This window comes from Phoca vitulina, unplaced genomic scaffold (assembly GCF_004348235.1).
Source record: "Phoca vitulina isolate PV1807 unplaced genomic scaffold, GSC_HSeal_1.0 scaffold23, whole genome shotgun sequence".
In the NCBI taxonomy this organism is placed as follows: Eukaryota; Metazoa; Chordata; class Mammalia; order Carnivora; family Phocidae; genus Phoca; species Phoca vitulina.
In genome coordinates, this window is record NW_022589726.1 from 26,694,823 (window position 1) to 26,703,649 (window position 8,827).

Here is an 8,827-nt window from a genome sequence, read left to right on the forward strand (position 1 = left end):
ACTAGACAGCTGCATGCAAAAAAATAAATAAATAAATAAAACTGGACCACTTTCTCACATCACACACACAAATAAACTCAAAATGGATTAAAGACCTAAATATAAGACCTGAAACTATGAAACTCCTAGAAGAAAACACAGGCAGTAATTTCTTTAACACGAGCCATACCAACATTTTTCTAGATATGTCCCCTCAAGCAAGGGAAACAAAAGCAAAATTAAACTATTGGGACTACACCAAAATAAAAAGCTTTTGCACCATGAAATAAACCATCAAAAAAACAAGATAACCTACTGAATGCAAGAAGATATTTATAAATTATATAGCCAATAAGGGATTAGGATAAAAAATATATAAATTTATACAACTCAACACCAAAAAAAAAAAAAAAAAATCTGACTTAAAAACGGGCAGAGGACCAGAGCACCTGCGTGGCTCAGTCAGTTAAGTATCTGCCTTTAGCTCAGGTCATGTTCACAGGGTCCTGGGATCAAGCCCCATGTTGGGCTCCCTGCTCAGGAGGGAATCTGCTTCTCCCTCTTCTTTTGCCCCTTTCCCGCCACTCATGCTCTCTCTAAGTAAATAAAATCTTATTTAAAAAATGGCAGAAGACCTGAATAGACATTTTTTCCAAAGAAGACATACAAATGACCAAGAGACACATGAAAAGATGCTCATCACTCATCAAGAGGGAAATGCAAATCACAACTGCAGTGAGATATCACCTCACACCTGTTAGAATGGCTAAAATAAAAAAGACAAGACATAACAAGTGTTGGCCAAAGATGTGCAGAGCACTCCATATTATAGCACTTGTAATATTATAGTAGAGTTTATACATCTGCCCTCCCCTTCCCCAACTAGTCTGAGGACTCCTTGAGAATGAGGATAACCCCCCCCCTTTTTTTTTTGCCTTACCTGTTCTATCAAGGTACCTGTTATATAATAGGTACTTAAAAAATGCATGTTGAATTAATTGATTGTGAAATATGTTAGGTGAACACCCTTCCCTGTGTTCTGATTCTTGGGTTATAAATGAGCTACCAATGTTCTACACTTACTAAGAACCTTAGTAAAAGACCGGTAAACCCAGTCTTAGTAAGTTCTACACTTACTAAGAACCTTAGTAAAAGACCGGTAAACCCATTGTGTATGGTAACACAATGCTCATTCAGTTAACTACTCTTTGTCATGACTCTTGAAAAACTGCCCCACTTTCTAAACAACTCTTTCTTCTTTAGATATAGTGATCTTTCTTTCCTAAAGCACAGAAAGCAAATAAGCATAAGAAATGATATTTTGACATTGCCTTTTTTGAGGAAAACATGCTATTTTATGTGACTCAACAGTTATTAGTCATCAAACATCAGAACAAATTTGAACTGTGCACCATGTTTGGATAAACTAAAGATATTGTATTTTGCCTAAGTATGCCTAGTCAGAAGGACGAAGAGATAACATTTTTATGACTTTTCATTCTCTATATCCTAAATAGACTATTTCATCTTTCCAAGTGCTCTCATCTTTAGCTATTATTTTGACTAAAGATATATTTCTAGGCTACAACTTTAAGTGTACTTTGAGTACAAAATAACCATGATCCTTCAGATTGTTGAAAACATTACTAAAGAAAATTGTTCAGAAGGAAGAATATACCCTACAAAGAACAACCGCCTTCAATACTCCTCTACCAACCAGCATCCACCAAGTCTTTTCCTCCTTTGCTGAGTAAAATAAAGCTTCATGCCATTATATTATATGCACATTTTTATTTACTTTCAATTTGATGTTAATTGCTTATACAATGTTATGACAATTGAACAATATTCTTATTGTTCAATTAAAATAGGTTCCTATCTGTACACATTTTTTGTGCATCTTGGGCTGCAATGAAATTCATCATAATTTTTCCATTAAAATTAATGAAAACACTCTCTTAAAAAAGAGCAGGGCTTCACTTAGTAGCAGGGTTTTTAGGAACAAATTAAGGTTGTTAAACAAGGGACAGATCCATTATGGAAACTTGGCTAACAAACTCTGAGGTTACCCTTACTAATTAATATGTTGAGCAGAAAAGGGTAGAAGCAGGCAGACTCATTAGAAGATTTATTTAAATATCCAGAAAAGAAATGATGGCAACTTGGATGAAGGAGGTAGCAGTGGAAATGATGAGTAGTGGTCAGATTCTGGAGATATTTTAAAGATAGCACCATCAAATTTTGCTGCTGGACTAGGTATGGAATGTGTGAGGAAAAAAGAAGAGTCAAAAATAACTTCAAATTCAGAGATATATAAAGTTTACCTCATGCCACATAAAAGGTAGACTTGAGTTAAAACTAGGATCAAGGAGTTTTTTGATGTCCATTCTAGAGTTCTGTTCATTCCCTCCTGCTACTTCAAAGGAGATCATCTTGTATTTGAGGTCTCAATAGCCACTTTGTGACAAGAGAGCTGGAAGCCTTTTTAGTTACTATGAAAAAAAGGTCTTTATCAGGAATTTTTCCTTGGAGAACTTAAAATATCTATTCTGGAACATTAAGGATCTGCAACTGCTTTGAGGATTTGCTCCAAAGCATTCTTAACCAGTCATTACTGAGATCAGAGGAAGAAAGAACATTATTTTTGATGTTCTTGCAGATTTTCTAGTTGACTCAAAATAATTCCATATGGAAAGATCATTCAACTGGGAAGCAAACTAGTTTTTAATTCTCAGCAGTACCACCAATTGGCTGTCATAAACTCTCTGAGATCCAGATTCCTCATATCTCTAAAGTTAGGAGATTGGATGGGTAGGATTTTCCAACTTGGTTGGTATTAATCTTGTAGAGCACTCACCACCCTCCCTGAGAGCTACCTTCTACACAGTTTCTGGGCTTACAGAAATGCCTCAGATATCTTGTCTTCCTGGTAATCTGGAGGTTTGGAAGACATCAAAGGTAATTCCTGTTGCTCATAAACCTGGAGAAATCTTTATAATCAGTGGTTTCAAGGTGTTTGTCATGCTCAAACTCTGATTTGATATTGCTAAATCACTTTTATGTCTTAAAACCCTTTTTTGAGGTAGATGAGGTACTGATGATAATTTTTATAAAAGAACTTTGAAATATTATGTGTCAGACAGTAGAATAGTACTTTAAATATATAACTATATCCTCACAATAAGTAGGTTTTCTTATCTGCTGTTCCATAGATAAGGCCACTAGGACTTAGAGAAGCCAATCCACTTGTCCAAGACCACACAATGGTGGAATTGGAGTTCAAACCCAAGCCTGTTTGGCTCCAAAACCTCTTCTATTACAACAAACTGTTAACAGATTAACAATAGCTATTATAATTATCATTATAAAAGATTACCAAAAGAGAAAAGGAGAAGAATTCACACTTATATAATTTTATTATTCACAAAGTACCTTCATACTATGGGTAGGTGATAGGACATGTGGACCTTGAGTTAACTCCTCGGAGACAAGCATTTATGTCTGTCCTGTTCATTCCTTCAAGGCTCTGCCAAATGTTCTTACAGCCACACTCACTCTCGGCCATGGAAGTTGGGCAGTGGCCACTTCCTAAAGGTCAGATGCCTGAAGTGTGACATTTTCCAGTATGAGGCAATTAATTGGGGTGGGAACAGGTTAATTTCACTATAACTTGTAAGACTAAAAGAAAAATTACATTATATAGAATATTTTTTTTAACGTAGACAAAATTTCCTATTTGTTTTTTTGGTCAAGAATTGATAATTATCTACTTATTAACAGAAGGTAAGGAATCCATCAAAATCCTAGAGGAGAACATAGGCAGTAACCTCTTCGACATCGGCCACAGCAACTTCTTTCAAGATACATCTCTAAAGCAAAAGTGAAAATGAACTTTTGGGATTTCATCAAGATAAAAAGCTTCTGCACAGCAAAGAAACAGTCAACAAAAGAAAGAGGCAACCCACGGAATGGGAGAAGATATTTGCAAATGACACTGCAGATAAAGGGCTGATATCCCAGATCTATAAAGAGCTTCTCAAACAACACCCAAAAACCAAATAATCAAGTCCAAAAATGGGCAGAAGACATGAACAGACACCTCAAAAGAAGACATCCAAGTGGCTAACAGACACATGAGAAAATGTTCATCATCATTAGCCATCAGGGAAATTCAAATCAAAACCACATTGAGATACCACCTTACACCAGTTAGAATGGCAAAAATGGACAAGGCAAGAAACAACAAATGTTGGAGAGGTTGTGGAGAAAGGGGAACCCTCTTACACTGTTGGTGGGAAAGCAAGTTGGTACAGCCACTTTGGAAAATAGTATGGAGGTGCCTCAAAAAATTAAAAATAGAGCTACCCTCTGACCCAGCAATTGCACTACTGGGTATTTACCCCAAAGACACAGATGTAGTGAAAAGAAGGGCCATATGCACCTCAATGTTCATAGCAGCAATGTCCGCAATAGCCAAACTGTGGAAAGAGCCTAGATGCCCTTCAACAGACAAATGGATAAAGAAGATGTGGTCCATATATACAATGGAATATTACTCAGCCATCAGAAAGGATGAATAGCCAACTTTTACATCAACATGGATGGGACTGGAGGAGATTATGCTAAGTGAAATAAGTCAATCAGAGAAAGTCAATTGTCATACGGTTTCACTTATTTGTGGAACATAAGGAATAGCATGGAGGACATTAGGAGAAGGAAGGGAATAATGAAGGGGGGGGAATTGGAGGGACAGATGAACCATGAGAGACTATGGACTCTGAGAAACAAACTGAAGGTTCTAGAGGGGAGGTTCTAGGGTGGGGGGATGGGTTAGCCCAGTGATGGGTATTAAGGAGGGCACGTACCGCATGGAGCACTGCGTGTTATTCACAAACAATGAATCATGGAACACTACATCAAAAACTAATGATGTATGGTGACTAACATAATAAAAAGAAACTTTTTTTAATTTCCAAAATTTGAATGAAATATGAGTTTAGAAGTGGAAAATGATTTTGTTTTTAGGATTCAGGGAGTATTCACTGTATAGAGGCATGAAAGAGATTATAGTCAGTTTAGACCTTAATAAGACATTTAAAAAATTAAAGGACATAAAATTCAAGTTTTTAAAAATAGTTTTAGGGGAAAAAGGCAATGAAAAATGCGCTAAAATGACGCAAAAATGAAGCAAATGGGCACTAAAGCGGGGGAATTTGGAGTGAAAATAAGTCTAGAGTATTCCTTTGGGCAGGGATATCTGAGCCATTTGAAATACAACTACAAGAAAGAATTTTCCTACATTTTAAGAATAAAGGGAAAAATGAAAAGATATTGCTAATGGGAAAGGTGGCATAAAGCCTGAAGGATTTTTGTCTGTATTTGACTAAGATTGGAAGTCTCATTAATTTTACATTATAATTTGCTCCACGACGACAGTTAGCTGTACAGAGACCCAGCACATATGGCCCACCAGTATGATATTTGAAAGTTAGTAGACTCTGACTGCAAAGTATTTGAGAGATAATTAAGTCACCACCCTGCACTGTAAAGAGCTATTCTATCATAAATAGCGATTACTGTTTATCTCACCTAGAGAAAAAGAAGAGTAACTAAATTGCAGTGGTGGCAGTGGGCTCTGAGTTTGGACAGAACAGGGAGATAAGAGAGGCTCAGAAACACTCATTAAGGCAGGTATGAAAATCTGCCTCCTTCGAGAACAAGCTAGACATCCACATGGAATGGTTTAGGGGAGAGAATTAGAAACTGGCAGGACTTTCAGTCATGGTGCTATGGCAGACTGTCTAGGGGACTTTGTCATATTTGCCATTTCTCTTTAATTCCTTATTCCGTAACTGTAACTCTTTTAGTGCTATCTCTGACTCAGAGTTTTTGGCTCAGATATTTACTTCTGGTCTTCCTATGAGATTCATTGTTTGATTTTTCTTTGGTTCCCATCTTATGTTAATTCTAGGTGGGGGAAAGGGAGCAGGGACAGAAACTGCATCCAGGCATCAAATTCCTTCCAGGCTAAGTGCAAAAGAGGGAGAAGAAATGCTCTGAAATGCTTCCCACAAGGTGGGAAATTTCCAACTCATCAAAACAGATGTTAGACAGGCATTTGATCACCAATGAAATGTTATTTGTTACTTATTAAGAAATAAAGTTGGAACTAAATTATTTGGCACATGAAGACTGGGAAAAAAGTGATAGATCAACAATAGAGGATTATATTGGAACATACTTCAGCATAAAAAGATATTAACGGTATTCTTCACTTTGATTTGAAAAAAACCTGAAGATCCAATGTTTTTCAATGACTTAAGTGAAAAAAGGATGAACCTTTTGTGGAAAGAGATGTTAAACATGAAGCAGATTTCCAGCTTTCTAAGGGCTATAAAAGTCAGTTTAGATGGAATGCAAACCAGACCCCACCCCTTCAATTATGCAGTTTTGCAAGAAGAATGCAATAGTGTGGTCACCAAAATAACACCAACACTTCTGGCTTTTAGTTAGTAGTTAGGCAAGAAGATTTAGAATCTTAACCATCTCTTTTATTACTTGGCAGCTTTGGGGTATCCGATTTAAGCCATGAATAATCCCCTTTGAAAACAAAACATCTCCTCCAGAGGGATAATTAGACTATTACTGAGGACAAACTATCCAACATCAAAAGCATAGACCCTAAGAAGTCACGCAACAGGCAGTCTTCTCCCAAAATTAAAAGCATGCTTAGCATTAGAGGTCACTACAATAAATAAAGGGATGTGAAATAATTACTTACCAGTTTCAATCGAAGCACTAGAGCACAAACTAACAAAAAAGTGAGTGGCTTCTGAAAAGTGAATATGCTAATTATATTCAGTGTTCGAACTGGTGCTTGGAATCCTGTCCCCCATTCTCTGATTAAGAGTCATTAATCATTCCTGTGAGGTTACTATTATTCCAAGGGATCCTCAATAACAGAATGAAGGATATTGCTGCTAACAGTGTTAGAAATGGGGGGAAATTCAGTGAAAGGCCCAGATGGTAATAATTACATTAAGACTACCCACCAAATTACAAGACTATTTTCTCTCAAGGTCAAGATGTGGAATTTTCTTTGCGCACATAACACATAACCAAGTGACTTATTACTAATCATAACACCAAACCCACATCCACTTTATTCATCAATTGAATGACAGTAAAATAATCAGCTCAGCTGATGGCATTTTTTTTTTTTCAGTTGGCTGCTAAGTCATCCACAGTAGTCAATTCTTTGAAAAGTTACTAATGAATTACCAGAATGCAGTAACTTTCAATTCAGTATTTCAAGCTCATCCTACTGAAGGACTCTTTCATGCCATCAACACTAAATTATTTGTGGCAATAGAAGATGGTCACTAAATAAAAACTTCAAATTTCCTGAGGATTTTACTTAGACCACTTTTTTACATCCAATCATTTTGGGGGATCTGATAATGCACGAATGCCCACTGAATTTCTTCTCTTTTCCTTCATTCTTCTGAAGGAGCTACTACATTGCAAAGAAATCATCAAAGGGAAGACATTTGAAGAGAGGAGTAAATATAAAAGGCTCTGGTCAAGAAGACACTGATTGGGGGCGCCTGGGTGGCTCAGTTGTTAAGCGTCTGCCTTCAGCTCAGGTCATGGTCCCAGGGTCCTGGGATCGAGCCCCGCATCGGGCTTCCTGCTCCACGGGAAGCCTGCTTCTCCCTCTCCTGCTCCCCTTGCTTGTGTTCCCTCTCTTGCTGTCTCTCTCTCTCTCTCTGTCAAATAAATAAATAAATAAAATCTTAAAAAAAAAAAAAAGAAGAAGACACTGATTGTAGCACTTCTTAAAAAACTACTCAACTGGGAGCCCCTGGGTGGCTCAGTCGTTAAGCATCTGCCTTCGGCTCAGGTCATGATCCCATGGTCCTGGGATCGAGCCCCACATCGGGCTCCCTCCTCAGCCGGGAGCCTGCTTCTTCCTCTCCCACTCCCCCTGCTTGTGTTCCCTCTCTCGCTGTCTCTCCCTCTGTGTCAAATAAATAAATAAAATCTTAAAAAAAAAAAAAAAGACTTAAAAAAAAAAACCTACTCAACTGGAATTTGTCCTTATAAATTAATTGTTATCCATAAAGTTGTTATGAAATCTGAAACTATTGAAGTCAACTGTTTGGAAAGTAATAAAATTAAAGTACATTCCTCATTTCGTGGATTTAATTGGCTCTATCCAGCTTTGGCAGAGTAAGACTTAGATGTTTTGTGATCAAGATTTATTAGGCGGCTCCTCCCAACTCCACTTGGACCCTTTCTGCCTCAGTTCACCTATCTATTAAATAGAAATAACAATAGTGCCTTTCTTACATGTGTTTGAGTATTAGAGATCGTGTAAATCAAATGCTTAGAACAAAACCTGGAGTACAGTAAGCAGAAAACAAATGTTGGTATTATTGTTGGTGGCTATGCAAAATTTAAGAATAGAGATTATCTGAAGTGTGTGTACTGACCTCAGTTTACGCACCACCCCAGATCAGCTCGGCCCTGCCCACTTCCTCATGAGAGAGACTCTAGAGATGGCTCACAGCTTCCCCCACAGTCACAAAGACCCTGTTATGTCTGCTGCCACCCAGTGAGAAGCCCTTCCCATGCAGCTGTCACCAGGACCCGCCAAGAGCCGCCCAGTAACACAAGGCTAAGTTTCAGGGGTGATAATGCTCCATGGGGCTGACCAGTGAGAGATATGACACTGCAAAGAACGAGCAGATAAATGGTTTACCCCTAGTCCTCCTATAATGGCTTGTTTTGAGATGCAGCATATGGCCTCTCAGATGTCCCATCAGACAAAGCGGTCAGCTGTGCC